Raw genomic sequence first — 16,470 nt, forward strand, 5'->3', positions numbered from 1 at the left:
AATGATGGTCCCTCCTGGTAGAATGTGAAAATACATCCCACTAGATTAGCTACTGTAAATATCCGAGGAATCAAGGTTCTTAAGTGTTCATGGGTTCCAGGGCTCCCTGTGGTCCAGAAGTGAATGTTACGAGCCAATGAGGGAAGGAAAAGAAGAAAAGATGGGGCAGTGATCTTGGAGAGGTGAAACTATTGCAAAGTACCTAGAGCCTTTATGTATTACACTCAGTTCATTTGTAAGTTACAGCAGCCAACAGGCCTCTAGGTTAATCGCCATCTTAACCTCTTCCTTAGAAATGTCCTTTCTTCTTTTTTTTTTTTGGTGTTTCACTGTTCTTTTCTTTCTCCAACTTCACTCAGGTATAACTGACAAATTAAAGCTGTATATACTTAAGGTATATAATGTAACGATTTTATCCACATATATATTGTGAACTGATTACCACAATCAAGCTAATTAACACATCCATCACCCCACATGGTTACCACTTTTTATGCATGTATCCTGAGAATACTTACTATCTACTCTCTTACTAAATTTCAAGCATGCAGCCCACTATTATTAACTATAGTCACCAGGCTGTACATTAGATCCCCTCCTTAGAAATTTTCCAAGGAAGGCAGATATTTTCTGGAGGTCCTCATCTTCATTCATGACTCAAATTTATTTGACACTGTGTCCTGTTCCATTACACATACTGGAGATACAAATCAAAGAGACTTGGCCTCCGGTGAGATGGCTTATTCTTACATGAACAAAAGAATGAAGTGTTCTGGGTCTGTGACTCTCTTACTCATGAAACGAAAGCCAAGCCACAGGTGCCACCTTGTCGTTTGTGGCCACTGTCCCAGATGCTCCTTGTTCTTTCTCAACCTGCTCCCACTCCCCGGTCATGCCGCCACCTCCTTCCTGATCCTTGTCTTCATGCCCCATTTTTCAACTTCTCGTCTACTCCTTGAACTTAGCACCAGCACCTCCGGGCGCCTTGGCTTGGCGGTCAGGACTCCCTCAAGGACACGGCTCAGACCCACTGCACCATCTCAGCCCAATTCCAACTACCCACCCCGACATTCCTACCAGGCTCAATCTCCCGGAGGTAAACCCTGGTTCCCAGCTTGACAGGAGGCAGGTACAAAGTACATCATGGGAGCAATGGGAAGGCGCAGCTAACTCTTTCCAGCAAAGCTTTGCAGAGGAGGTGATGGCTAAACGGAGTCTTAGAGGACGAGCAGAGTGGAAAAGGGTGGGAAGAGCATCCCAAACAAAGCAGAGAGTATGTTAGTGAAGAAAAATAAAGTGTTTTGCAGTCAGTTTTGTGGACAAGAACCCCTGATGGATAATAAAATGTTTACTGAGCTCCTACATCATGGAAGGCACATGGCCCAGGACAGGGCACAAAACAGAAACTCATTAAGTACATGGACTACATGAAATAACAGTTTCATTTAAAAAGTAATCTCATGTGTCTAAGTCAGAAAATAACCTATAACATTATCTGACTAGAAGTACCCAAAACAAAAACAACCCAGAAAATTCAATATCGCCTCTCCCAAGACAACAGAGCCTTTTTTTCCTTCTGTAATCAAGCACACAATGACAAATGAGGCTGTACAAGGCCTGTCCTTTGTGCCAGAAACAGAGCCACAGAACCCTGGGCCCAAAGGGATCTGGTCTTGATTAAGGTTAGTTTCCTTTGTAACGTTCGTATTGGAGAGGAAAGGAAGGAGGATCGAAAAGGAAACTGGAGGAGCCCAAGATGCATCAGTGAGTTTCATCACAGCATTTTATTTCCTCTGTGAACTCGACTCAGAGAGCTCATAATGCCCATCTTCATTTGGCTACTGAGTCAATAATTCACTTCAGTTCTAACAGCCTACGGTCTTAGTTTCTTGCCTTTAAAAGGGTCTGGTTGAACCCTTGGTGAATTTAAGGACTCAGAAAACAAAATAAATTAAATCCAGTTTGCACAGCCCCTTATGAAAAATGTTTCTGGGGTAATTATTCCAACTAAACAGCCTTTGCTACAGGATTCTGTCAATGTAGTGTGATTAACTCCTTAATTCCATGATGCTGTCAAATGTGACTATTGTTGTAACAACAGTGAGAAACCTCTACAATTTCAGCATGACTGGAAGTTAAATTACTGCTGCCAGTTTTGTGAAGACTGAGTCAAATCCCTTTCCATACACCTACTGGTACTGTGCGTTACGGAATCTATATCCCCCAGGCCTCACTCACTGAACCCCCTGCATTCATCTCATTTAGTCCTCCGATGGGAGAGAGAATAGCACCAATCAACATTTATCAGGTAGTGAGTGCATAGCTCTGGAGGCAAGCAACAATTGGGAAAAGAATGTTGGAAAAGAATTCAGAAAATCCAACTAGATGCAAAGTGGTCTTCAGAGGAAACAGCGGGACATACCTGCCCTTCAATCTTAGCAGACTGTAGTGGCGTGCGAGCTCACCTGTCTATACCTCCCTCTGCTCACCCTACAAACTGATATTCACTGACCTCCAGGCTTCAACTCCTATGGGCATCCTATGTTTCTCCATCACCCATCTAGACTGCCCACCCAGTTCCACCACGTCCTCCAAGCTAAGGACATTCACCTCCACTCACTTTAGGATAGCAACAACCTGAATTTTTAACACCCAAATACTCCCAAATCCAAAATTGCAAACTTAGAAATCCTGCTTCCCATTCTTTCATCTATCCCACTACCTCTTTGGCCTTGGGGAATGTGACGACATCTTCTGATTGTTCAGATTCAGCCTAATGAGCCAACATGCCCAGGCGGCTGCCCTCTCAGTCAGGGGTAGCTGAGGACACCTAGGCCCCACTGGAGTTTGACTTCACAACCCAGCGGTGCGCCTGCACAGATCCCTTGGCCTTGGTGCACACCAGGCCTGCCCGGGCTTGGCACAGTCTCTTACCCCATCCTTCCAACATTCTCAGCCCCAGGGTCCAGCTCCCCACACCTCTGCCCACAGGTGACCGGCCCTCACCAGCTCCCTCCGGAACTGCAGTGCTCTCCCAGGCTCTCCACTCTTACCCAGATTGACTAGCCTATTCCCCGGGGTCAGTCTCATCAGTCACATTCTCACTGGCAGCATCTACTCCATTCTCGACTAGCTCTTGATTTACACATTGCTAATCCATCCTCCAGTTCCTCCTCTTCCGCGGTACCAGGAGGATTCTACATCCCGGAAGTGCTTTCGGTGATTCTCCTCTAGCTCCTTTGCTGGGGCCCACAGCAGTTGTTCACAAGTTTACCAGGTCTTCTGCTCGCAACAATCTTGTCTCATCTTCACCATGAAAGCAGAGGGCATCCAGTAAAGACTCTTCCAGCCTCTCCTCAGCTCCTTCCCCCAGTCTCGGACGATGGTACCCCACTTCCCACGGCCAGCTCTTCCACCCGTGCTCTTGTTTTGTTATCCCAAACCTGCCACTCTAATGCTATGTGACCTTTAAAAGTTACCTCACCTCTTTGTGACTCAGTTTTCCCATCTGTAAGATACAGAGAAGAGCACCTACCATAGATGTGTCGTGAAGACTGAGCAGGACACACGTGTAAAGCACTGAGAACAATGACTGGCACGCACATGGGAGTCATTCCTTTACTGCTCCCTCTTCTTCTCCTCAAGCTACCAATAGAGTCAGGGCTTTGTCACCCAAAAAACTAGCTGTTTATCCTCAAGCAACCGCTTTCTCTTGCTCAGCACCAAGCTTCTTGACTTGACTCACCACTGCCTCTTTCTCACCCCGGCTCACTCCTTGGCTCCTTGTAGGTGCCCTGGGAACTCTACAGGATTGGCTCTCAGGGAGGTCACTGATGACTTCTAATGGCAAATGCACTGTCAGGTTTTCAGTCCCCTCTGCCATCTGAAACCACTGCTCTCCAACTCCTCCTTGAAACTCTTCACTTGCCTCTTGTGGCCGTTTTGACGGGATGTCTTTCTTGGTCTCCTACACCAGCCCCTCTGCCTGCCCCTAAATGCCAGGGCTGTTGTTTCCACCCTTGGCTTCCTCCTGCCCTCGCCTCCGTGCCCCCGCCTGCCCCAAAGATGAGCTCATCTGCTTGCACAAGGCAGACCATGCCTGGAGTGCCAGCGACTGCTCATTCGTTCCTCACCTGGCCTCCCTTCGGGTTCTACCTGCCTGCTGCCTCCATCTGGTTATCCCAAGTGAGCCTCAAACTCAACAGGTCTAAACTGAGGTCACTGCTTTCCCCAAACCTGCTTCTTCCTCTGTATTTCTTTTTTTTTTTTTTAAATAAATTTATTTATTTATTTTTGGCTGCGTTGGGCCTTCGTTGCTGTGCGCGGTCTTTCTCTAGTTGCAAGCGGGAGCTACTCTTCATTGCGGTGCGCGGGCTTCTCATCGCAGTGGCTTCTCTTGTCGCGGAGCATGGGCTCTAGGCGTGTGGGCTTCAGTAGTTGAGGCTCGCGGACTCTAGAGAGCAGGCTCAGTAGTTGTGGCGCCCGGGCTTAGTTGCTCCGTGGCATGTGGGATCTTCCCGGACCAGGGCTCGAACTGGTGTCCCCTGCATTGGCAAGCAGATTCTTAACCGCTGGCCACCAGGGAAGCCCTCCTCTGTATTTCTTATATAGGCTGATGACATCATTATCAACTCAGCTCCTGCTTCAAACCTGTGGTAGTGTGCTGGGCAAAGGACTTAATTCTCATAAACCCACTTTAACGGGTCCCTGCGACCATGTTGGTAAAGAGAAACGGGTTAACCCTGTATTCATGGATGTAGATTCCAAGTGTAAGAATCATTAGTCAGAAATGGGATAGGGCAACAAATAAAATCAAAGGGGTACATTCCCAAAGCAAGAGCTTAACATAAGACCTAGTTAGCTCAAGGGATGGGGAGGGGGTTAATTTGGGGGCTAAGAGCAAGAGAGATGGAAGAAGTCTCAGTTCTTACAAGGCGCTGTGTGTGACTTCCCACGGCCTGAGCTATGCTCACCTCCTCCCTACTCCTCTCTGCAACTGTGATATCCGGGACTTCCCTGGCAGTCTACTGGTTAGGACTCCATACTCTCACTGCCAAAGGCCTGGGTTCGATGCCTGGTCGGGGAACGAAAAACCCCACAAGCTGTGCGGCGTGGCCAAAGAAACAAACAAAAACCCTGATATCCACTCCGTTCCCAAATTCCTCCAGATTTCTCCTGTTTTACCTTCCTTACCACACTATCCCACCAGCTCAGCTCTTCTCTGTTTCTCACCTTACAAACCACGACCACCTACTAAGGTGGTCCAAGAGAGAGACCCAGCCTTGAGTCTCTCTCTTGTGGTCAATCTTTCTAAGCCATAACTGTGGTCATACCATGTCTCTGCTTGAAAACTCTCAATGGCTCCCAATTGCTATTAGGAACAAGCACAAGCTCTTTGGCCTTCACAATCCAGCCCTGACCTGCCTTTCCTGCTCCCATCTGGCATCACTATAACTGCCACAAATGGCGTACCCTTTGCCGCCACGGAACACACCACGCTGAGCCCTTCGCCCACCACTCAGGCACTTCTGCCGTCTGGAATGCCCCTCCTACAGCCACCTGCTATCACTTCTCTTTAACCTGCAGTTAGCTGCAAACATCTCATATTAGTAAGCACTAACCCTTTTACAGGCACCATCTCATTTAATCCTCACAAGAACTAGGTAAGCACTAATTATCATCACTTCCAGATGAGTGAGTGAGGCTGGCCAGTAGCTCGATAATGTTCCTGAAGGACAAACTGACTTTACCTGGTGAATGGTTACAGCTATTCAGTCTTAAAGAGACCCTCAATCAGGCCAGGGTCATTAAGGAGACAAAGCTCCTGGCCATTCCTGCACACAACAGAAAATTTTGAAACACTGTCTGGCAACTCATTCCAAGAGATTCTCAGCTTCCTGTATAGAGTGTGCTTAATACATCTCTGCCCTTTGCTGCCCCTCTCCCAGAAATGGGGTTTCTTCATCACTGGAGTCCTTTGTTTTACCTGATGACTGCAATGCTAGTTATTTCTTCCCAGATTGGTACGGGTGAGAACTTTGCTTACAAAATATCTCCTCAGGGGACTTCCCTGGTGGTCCGCTGGGTAAGACTCCGTGCTCCCAGTGCAAGGGGCCCGGGTTCGATCCCTGGTCAGGGAACTAGATCCCACATGTATGCTGTAATTAAGAAGCCCGCATACCGCAACTAAACATGCGGCAGTGAAGAGCCCGCATGCCGCAACTAAGACAGGAACGCCAAAATAAATAAATAAATATTTAAAAACAAACAAACAAACAAAATATCTCCTCAGAATTCCACCAATTAAAAGCTCATTTGGGGAGACTGGGACCAACATATATACATTAATATGCATAAAATGGATAACGAATAAGAATCTGCTGTATAAAAAAATAAATAAAATTCAAAAATTCAATTTTTTTTTAATGAGAACTTACATCTATATTCTGGATATAGAGCTATTAGTTTTTGAAATTTTTTTGAATTTTTATTTATTTTTTTATACAGCAGGTTTTTATTAGTTATCCATTTTATACATATTAGTGTATATATGTCAGTCCCAATCTCCCAATTCATCCCACCAAAAAAAAGAAAGCTCATTTGGATGAAATACTCTGGGAGGAAAACATAAAAGACCAAAACTCACTAAAGAAGTAAAAAACTTGAATATAGTAATAATCACAGAATATCTACACACTCTTGTCAAATTACCACCTGGCCAAAACGGCACTGGGCTCAGACAGGTTCACAGGCAATTCCAAACCTGTTAGGAACAGACAATGATCATGCTACTTAAACAATTCCAGAGCCCAGAAAAAGGACTGTGGTGAGCTTTATTTTTTTTCTATTCTTTTCTATGTTTTCTGAAACTCCACACAGAGCATATATTACTATATTAGAAACACTTAACCTATTCAAATTATAGGAATTTTTCATAAGGAAATAATTATGGATTTGTTCAAAGTTTTATCTGTAAGTGAAGGAATTATACTTTTATGTATAATCCATGAGCAAAAATCATAAAATGAAAAGTCCAACAATGTATTCACTTTTAGTTTGCAGACCTACTACAAGCCAGGCACTGGGGATAAAATGGTCAGTTGAATAAGAGTTTATACTCTTGTAAGGAGACAGACATCAAATAATCTCCAAAACATATATTATAAACTCTGAAAAGCGATACAAAGTAAATACCTAGGTTACAGTGAGAGTGCATACTGTTAGGGAACCGGTGACCGAAATCGCCCACCTTGGCCGGGCACTTGCACAGGTTATCTTGCAACAAGAGGTCCCAGTAAGGAACACGGTGCTGCCACCGAAAACTAAATTCGCGAGGAAAATCCTGGAGGGGCCAAAAGGAGGGAGGAAATGCCAGCCTATAATATGCCCTAACAACCTCCCAGAACCCTCCTCACTGGAATCCAACTTGGCTGAGAGATGCGCACGCCACCAGGAAGGATGCTGAGTCAGACCAGATATGGGCCAAGCAAGATGACTGGCCAGAGACAATCTGGAAACTAATCCCATCACCATAAAACCTGAGACTGCGAGCCACATGGCAGAGCAGCTCTCCTGGGTTCCCTTATCCTACTGCTCTCTGCCCAGTTGCCCCTTCCCAACAAGATTTTTGCTTTGTCAGCATGTGTGTCTCCTCAGACAATTCATTTCCGAGTGTTAGACAAGAGCCCACGCTCAGGCTCTGGAAGGGGTCCCCCTTCCTGCAACAATATGATACTGGGAAGGGGGCCTTATCTGGGGATCAGGAATGATGGAATATCAAGCAACTGTTCAAACTGATGATATGCTGATGAATATTTGATGACATGGCATATTCATGACATAGTAAGTGAAAACTACAAAGCAATATGTACAGTTTTGTTTCACTTCTGTATAAAAATTATATTTACACAGAAAAAAGGTTGGAAAGATATACAAATCCAGTAAAAGGCAAAAATGTTAGCCATAGAGAGATTTATGGTTCCTGTTTTCTTGTGCTTCTCTGTACTTTCCGAATTTTCTTAAAGATCTCCTATTACTAAAAAAAAAAAAAAAATCTCCTATTACTTACATAATAGTCTTTGTGAAAGCCTCATTTGATTTTTTAAATTCTTTTTCTTATCCTGGTGAGGTATACATACCATCAAATTCACCATTTTACCGTGTACAATTCTGTGGCATCAAGTACTTCCACATTGCTCTGCAACCGTCACCACCATCCATCTCCACAACTTTTTCACCTTCCCAAACTGAAACTCTGTGCCCATTAAACACCAGCACACCCATCCCACCATACCCAGACCGCCCCCACCCCCCGCTCCCCCAGCAACCACCTCCCAGCAACCATAAAGCATCATTTAATTTTAAAATTTAAACATTTAGAGACCAAGCCTCATTCACCCTTGAAATGTCAATTACCTTCAATCTGCTAAACTCCCATCACTAGAAAAGACAGCCCATAAGGCAGGAGCTAGAGTTTTATAGAGCTGGGAGACAGGTCTAGGTGGCAATTTGGGACAATCAGAGGATGGGAGGTGAGGGGTGTGGTAGTGGGAGGAGATTCTAAAGCGGAGCTGGGAAGGCAGAGGAACTGCAGGCTTTGAAGTTTGCCCCAGGGCTCTGGGAGCAGCCAGCTCTTCAGGAGCAAGGACTAACCAACCATAAACCTGTTTCTTTCAGTTTTCAGCTCAACACTGATTGCCTCTGGCTACTAAGACACACACACACACACATACACACACATGCACGCGCACGCGGAAAAATGGAGAAGAAAAGAGACGGAAACTTAAACGTCAAAGAATCAAGCCTCCCAGGAACCAAATGCAGGAATTTCCTTCACAATGCCCTTGACAGCTGTCCTTGTAGCACCTGCCGGAACACATCCAAGGAGAGGGGTCCAACAGAGCCCTGACATTCCAGAGAACATCCAGACAGCTTCATAAATCCCCAAACCCATAAATACAGAAAAGGTTGTAGAGGCTTCTGGCTTTTCCTTGCCTTTTTTTTTTTCTTCCAAATGTCTCACCTCCCACTGCAAGTTAACCCCCTTTTCAACCTTCACCAAAACGATCTCACCAGAAAAAATGTTGTCTTGGCTCAGGCCCCTGAGAAAATCTTCCTTATTTCTCTATGAAGTACAGTAGGCAGTGGACCTAGTCCCAGTACAGCACAATTTATCATTCTAGTTTTTCATTTATCCAAAACTCCTTTTTTTTCCTGGCTAAGACCTATCCCTTCTTTGGACATCTTTGCTTTTTCTTTCCTAACATCATCCGTATGAGCAGCTGATATTCTTTTCAAAGAGCCATTTTTCACAAAGTTTTAATTAGTTAAGAGTTACAAGTCAAATCTGTATCTCAGCAAAATTACAAATTACTACCTGTCAGGAACCTCTGGGATCGCTTAAAGCTCTCGAAAAACCAGGGCAGTGTTAGATCTTCAAATTCTAAATCTACATTGAATAGTATTACTGTCTGTGTGGTCACCCCACCCCACCCTCCTCTCTTTATTAACAACAGCATCCCACATTTCTCAGGATTTGTAGAACATGGTTCTAGGTAACAAAAGCATCTGCTGTTAAATACATTTATCCGTCTTCCCACCCAGTGCAGCCAGGAAAACTGTTTATAATAGCCTCACCCCGCCTCCGCCGTCCTGCCGAAGATGAATGGGTGATATGATGGAGAGCCAGAAGGGGTTACAGGAACAGGACGTAAAAGTAACAAAAGGAAGCCGGAGAGTTTGGGCTGATCTGGCGGAAGGGCAGGGGCAGGGCTACTTATGTGGGAAGTTTTGCACACCAGTCAGAGGGCACTGGGCTCCTGGGGGCAGAGAACAGAGGGAGGTACTTTTTGGAGACAGGCTGGAAGTTAGAGGGGTGAAGCTAATTTCAAAATATCGCCTAGAGATAGCCCTGCCCACCTCCTCATCAGCTGTCCTTCGATTACTCAAGTCTGCACTTAATGTTCCTTCTACCTAGAATCTCACCAGCTGGCGAGGCTTGTGTTAACAAAGGCAACTCCTCTGAGAAGCTGAGCTGGTGGTAATTAAAAAAGAGAGGAGAGGATACTCAGAGATAAAGGAAAACCACAGCCTGTAAGCTTGAAGCAGACCGTGGCCAAAAATCTGGACGCATTATTTATTTCACAGGATTGTTGTAAGGAACTAACGAGGACGCAGATGAAGACGTCCTGCAAATAAAGTGCTATCCAAAGGTACAGAGTGCAGAAGTGGGGATCTTAATGGCTCAGCGCCACTTTAAAAAGTGACATCTAACTTCCTATTTTACTTCAAAAGTAAAAGTGGCAATATGGGAAAAGGTGGGTATGCCTGGCATATCTGACTTCATAAGGAAAGCATTCGATGAGATTTTCTCCATGGAATCCTGTGGACAAGATAGAGACCTGAAGGCTGGATGAGGTGAACTGGTAAGTGGTCAAACCAAGACGCCCCCAAAGTGCAGATTATTAGATGAATATTAACCTAGAGGGAAGTTTCCCACTGGGTTCTAAACGACTCCTTTCTGACCATGTCCAGCTCTACGTTATTCTTTTTAATTTTATTTATTTTTGGCTATGTTGGGTCTTCGCTGCTGTGCAGGGGCTTTCTCTAGTTGTGGTGAGCAGGGGCTACTCTCTTCATTGCCGTGCGTGGGCTTCTCATTGCATGGCTTCTCTTGTTTGCAGAGCACGGGCTCTAGGCGCACAGGCTTCAGTAGTTGTGGCTCGCAGGCTCTAGAGCACAGGCTCAGTAGTTGTGGCGCACGGGCTTAGTTACTCCACGGCATGTGGGATCTTCCCGGACCAGGGCTCGAACCCATGTCCCCTGCATTGGCAGACAGATTCTTAACCACTGTCCCACCAGGGAAGCCCTCTACATTATTCTTAATTCCCTTGAAAAAAGGTATCGGGGAATATTGTAAACTCATACAGATATCACGAAACTAGCAGAAGACAAACACTACAATCAGCTGTCTAAATGCGGTATTCCGAATACTTGTTATGCCTGCAATTTACATTTAATCCCCATGCAGTAAAGCAGAGGCCTTAAATTGATGAACTGCATATGTGCTTTGTTTAGCTTGCCCAATGTTAAGAAAAAATTTAAACTGGCTAATAGCATGTAAAACTTAGCTGGTTTCACGTAAAAATCCAGACTTTAAGCTTGGAAAAACAGAAGACCTCATTCCTGCAGGGCAACATCAGCTGGAGGTGTTGCCATCTGAACCCTTGGATGAGCTGTGCCCCACCCATTTTGGGTACCTAACATGGCCCAATTCATCCCATTTCACCTGCCAGGCCCCTACTGGCATTTGACTTGGTGACTCCTGCAGTAAACATTGGTTCATATTATTAAATGTATCTAATTTGATTGTGCATTAAACTCTAATTCAATCTTCTCTCACTTTCAGCCTTTGCAGGGTTTCGCTCCTGCACCAAGATCCAACATCTAATCACAACTTCATGGCGAAAACCTGTGCATACAGAACATCTCAGTTTTCTGGTGTGCTTTCCTATCCTTCAGTTTATTTAACCTCCCCAATATTCCAGGAAGTCTGAGCTTATTGTCTATATTATAAGGGAGATCAACTAGCTAACAGGGGCCAAAGGCAAGATTTCAGCTGAGGGCTTGGGTCAAATCTTAATCTACTATCTCCCACCATACCATGCACCCCTCAACCCCTGGAGACAGCCCTGATTCCAGGCTGACCCAACCAGAGGAGATTTAAGTCAGGATTGCAAAACTGCCGGGCTGCTCTGAAAGGGGCCAGTATGTGGAATCCTTGTTTTACTTCCGTTTTTAATCTTCTTTTAAAAAAACTGTAGTGTTTAATCCAAAGACAGCTGATTCTCATTTACACTTAACCTGTGTTGAACTCACACTAAATTTTAAAGCTCTGCTCTCAAAAATGCATTTTGCGCTTTAAGATCTCCTTGGTAACACTCGTAATTGGTATCTGGGCTACAAAGGAAAAAAGAAGCTTGGACCCAATCAGTGACTGGGGTTAAAATAAAATCCAACTGGAAATCCAACTAAGTAAAGTTCCAGAATGACAGCTGTACAGCAGACTCAGAGAATAACCTGTCCAAATTGGAGGAGGACTGCAAAATCCCAGGAAAGGCGGACTCTCCGAGATAAAAGGGGAAATTCAAGGGAATTCCCTGGCGGTCCAGTGGTTAGGACTCACCGCTTTCACTGCCAACGGCCTGGCTTCAATTCCTGGTCGGGGAACTAAGAGTAGGACGATACCAACATTCTCAAATCATAAAAAGTTAATTTAGAGGTATGGATATAATTACCAGAATTTAAAGAAAGAAAAAACCACAACACTTAAAAGTGGTAACTCTTGGGAAGAAACAGAGAAAGATCGCTTTTTATTATAAGCCTATGTATACTGTTTGATTTATTTTGGACCATAAGCATATAGTGCATAATTTAAAAAATATTTTTACCTATTTAGAAACCCAGGAAAAAGAAGGTAAGGCAAAGATCATCTAAAAAGTCTGCCTCGGGACTTCCCTGGTGGTCCAGTGGTTAAGAATCTGCCTTCCGGGGCCTTCCCTGGAGGCGCAGAGGTTGAAAGTCCGTCTGCCGATGTGGGGGACACGGGTTCGTGCCCCGGTCCGGGAAGATCCCACATGCCGCGGAGCGGCTGGGCCCGTGGGTCATGGCTGCTGAGCCCGCGCGTCTGGGGCCTGTGCTCCGCAGCGCGAGAGGCCGCAGCGGTGAGAGGTCCGCGTACCGCCAAAAAAAAAAAAAAAAGAATCTGCCTTCTAATGCAGGTGGACGCCAGTTCAATCCCTGGTCAGGGAACTAAGATCCCACATGCCGCGGGGCTACTGAGCCCGTGCGCCCCAACTAATGACCCTGCGCGCTCTGGAGCCCGTGTGCCACAACTAGAGAGAAGTCCACGTACCACAACGAAGAGCCCGCATGCCACAACTAAGACCAGACGCAGTCAAAAATAAATAAACAATTAATTAATTTTAAAAAAAAGTCTGCCTCCCTATCTAGCTACCAGTGTTGCAAAGTTTTACCTTGAGTAGCGGTTCTTAAAGTGTGATCCCTGGGCCAGCAGCATCGGCAGTATCACCTGAGAACTATGAAGCAGTGCAGATTGGGGGGCCCTACCCTAGACCTAACTAGTCAGAAACTCTGGGATCGGGCCCAGCAACCTGTAGTTTAACAAGCCCTCCAGGTGATTCTGACGCAGGCTCCGGTTTGAAAATCATAGGCCTTGAGCAAAACAAAACTCTGCGGCAGTTTTTGGTACTAACAGCTCCTCAGCTGAAGTGTTAACTATCCAATCAGGCCGCCGCAGGTCAAGGCCTGAGCCCCTTCTAAAAAAATATGCATTTTAAAGGTATCTCTAGAGTTAGTTTCCCCAGGGCCAGGGCCACAAAGAGGTGACCTCTGCCCTCTGTGAGTTCTGGTGGGAGCCGGCAGCAAGGACCCATCTAGGAAGAGGCTTCTGAGAGGTCCCCATTTGCCACACCATCACTGGGCAATACGTGGGCTGGCTGACCCCCCGGCTGAGCGGCTGAGTGAGTTGGAAGTGCTCTGTGGCTGGCTTTGCATAAGTCACCTGCTGTTATAAGGAAGTAAGAGGCACTTCACTTCTGACTCCTGACATTCTGAACAGAGCTCTCGGATATCCTCTAGCTATTTCTGACTTAAAATAGACCAAAGTGGGAGGGGGAAGCAAGATCTTGCATCCTATATACACTCTGATGAGGGGCTCCAGGGTATATGCTTTGCCAGCTCCTTTCTTCTGTTTCTATTTGGAAGGAGTCAGAGTTCCGGGAAGGTAGAGAGCATTTCATGACTCTGCAGAGCCCTTGACAGACAGAGCAATCAGACAAAGCCTCAGAATCCTTCTTAACACTCAGTTCACAAAGCTACAGCTAGTCAATGTTGGCAGGCAAGATGAAATTTATCATATACCTGGTTCAGTACACTCAAGAATTCTATAATCAAAGAAGTCCCAAAGAATGACAGTTACCCTAGCGTCTCTTAGTAGAAACAGGTGACTGTCATTAATGATTTATAATTTTCCACATATTTTCCTTCTTAGGGTAATGAATTTCATGAGTTTATTACCGGCTACGTGAAACGGGGCTCATCTTCCTTTCCCCTAAACAGCTTTGCTAGAACTTAGGTCTGGAGGTTGATGGGCTGATTTGTGGGCCTACCTATCCTTAATAAGGGAAATTGAAAGTTCCAGAAACCAATTTAGAACTGGTTGGAGTCCCACATGAATATAAACAGACCAATCTACATTTTCAGTCCTGTTTCCTTCCTTCCAAGTGCTTCTAGTACAGTTTGGAAAGCAAAACGAAAATTACAAATTAACATAAGTAAGTGCCCAACTGCTGATGAGAAAATAACACCAAGGTTCTAAGAAGGGACTATCCGAGAGTTGGAAAAGGCTTTGTGGAGGGCATAATTGGGTTTGGACAGGCAGAGTGTAGAAGGGAAGACATTCCAGGCAGGAGGAACAACCAGCGCAAAGAGAGGGGATGGGGAATGAGCAGGGGTGTGGGGTCTGTGAGGAGACAGGCTTGCTTGCGGGGGGATGCTCTGGTGCTTAGTGAAGATTAAAACTGAACTTGGGCAGGGGAGGAACAGCGCCTGGCGCTAAGGGATGGGCCCAGCAGGCAACTGGGAACTACTGCTCAAGTGAGTCACTGAGTGAAAGTGGCATTTGAGAAAGATTAGTGCCTCAGCATAAGGGATGAACTGAAGCTTGGGAAGGTACAACAGAAGATATGGATCTATGGTCTACTTTCTTAGGTCTCTTCTGGGTACCACACTGAGTGGTCTGTTGTCTCTCCCTGCCTGCCATCCATCCATAAGACAAGGAATTCAGAACAACCTCCTGCCATGTCCTCCCACTGCCATGGAAGAGGCCCCAAAGCTCCTGGAAGTTACCTGAGGGCTGGTAAATCTCTCCGGGGGTCTTATGGACACAGTCATAATGAATGAATTACAGTGGCAGCAGGGTATAATGGTGAAGAGCTTGGGTTTGGAGTCAGCCTGTCTGAGCCTGTTTGGATTTGAATCCCAGCTGCATCACTTACCAATTTGTGATCTTTTCTTTTTTTAATTTTTGGCCAGGCCGCGCGGCTTGTGGGATCTTAGTTGCCCAAACAGGGTGAACCCAGGCCCTCTGCACTGAAAGCGCCTAGTCCTAACCACTGGACCACCAGGGAACTCCCACCAGTTTGTGAGCTTATGAAAGTTACCTAACTCCTTGCATCTCAGTTTCTGCATCGATAAAATGGGTCTAATAATAGTACTTCCCTCATATGGTTGTTAGGTAGATTAAATGTATAAATACATGTAAAAATTAAACCAATGTCTTGCACATAGTAAGTGTTCATTAAATGTGGCTATTATCAGTAGTAGTAGTATCCAACACATTAACTATCCTTGTTCTACGATTCTTTTTATGGATTAGTTATTTTGAGTCAACCAGTACATTGGTTTTTCTCTTTTTTTTTTTTTTTTTTTTGCAGTACGCGGGCCTCTCACCGTTGTGGCCTCTCCCGTTGTGGAGCACAGGCTCCGGAAGTGCAGGCTCAGCAGCCATGGCTCACGGGCCCAGCCGTGGATCTTCCCGGACCGGGGCACGAACCCGTGTCCCCTGCATCGGCAGGAGAACTCAACCACTGCGCCACCAGGGAAGCCCAGTACATTGGTTTTTCTTAGGAAGTCTACACATCCCTCAACTGCATCTGAATCCACATAACCACTTGATATTCACATACAATTTTAGAACTGGAGAGAACTTAGAATTATTCAGTCCAACTAACTCCCTCTTTCAAAGATAAGGAAACTAAGACACAGAAATGCTGTGTCAGTGCTTAGTAAAAATATTCTTTCCATTGATTTTAATTGTCCAAGATCACAAAGGAAATTAGAGATGAAGCAGCCAAGCCCCCTCTTTAAACTGCTCAGTCTCAATCTTCACGACCATTTGTAAGAGCCCCTTCCCACCAACTTCAATATTTGCAACTTGACTCTCCCAGGAGGACTTAAAATTCACTTGTTTCCAAATCCTCAAAAGTTCCAAAAGGCAAGATAACTTAGTATCTCATTCCGGGTGCTGCTGGGCCCAAGACACAATGTAGTCACAATCATGTAAAAGGTATTCGGTTTTCCTGTTACGATTTTGTCCTCCAGATTGAGGTTACTACTGGTGAAGCCAACATCTGCATCTAAAACACAGAACGAGGAATTCCCTGGTGGTGCAGTGGTTAGGACTCTGCGCTCTCACTGCTGAGGGGCCCGAGTTCAGTCCCTGGTCAGGGAACTAAGACCAGGGAACTAAGACCGCAAGCTGCACAGCGTGGCCCAAAAAAACAAAACAGAACCATTCTAACTGGCGAGTGTGCATCACAAGACCAAGGCAAGGCCTTTGGTTGAAGAGCTTGGCCAAGGGAGAAAATCTGATTAACAAAAAGAAAACCA

The 16,470-nt window shown here is 45.5% G+C and overlaps 1 protein-coding gene across 3 annotated transcripts in view; it reads right to left on the reverse strand.

Moving 5' to 3' along the window:
* The window catches only part of NXN (nucleoredoxin), a 140,790-nt gene that overhangs the window by 85,705 nt on the left and 38,615 nt on the right, over positions 1-16,470 (reverse strand). The window lies entirely within an intron of this gene.

This window comes from Tursiops truncatus, chromosome 20 (assembly GCF_011762595.2).
Source record: "Tursiops truncatus isolate mTurTru1 chromosome 20, mTurTru1.mat.Y, whole genome shotgun sequence".
Classification (NCBI taxonomy): Eukaryota; Metazoa; Chordata; class Mammalia; order Artiodactyla; family Delphinidae; genus Tursiops; species Tursiops truncatus.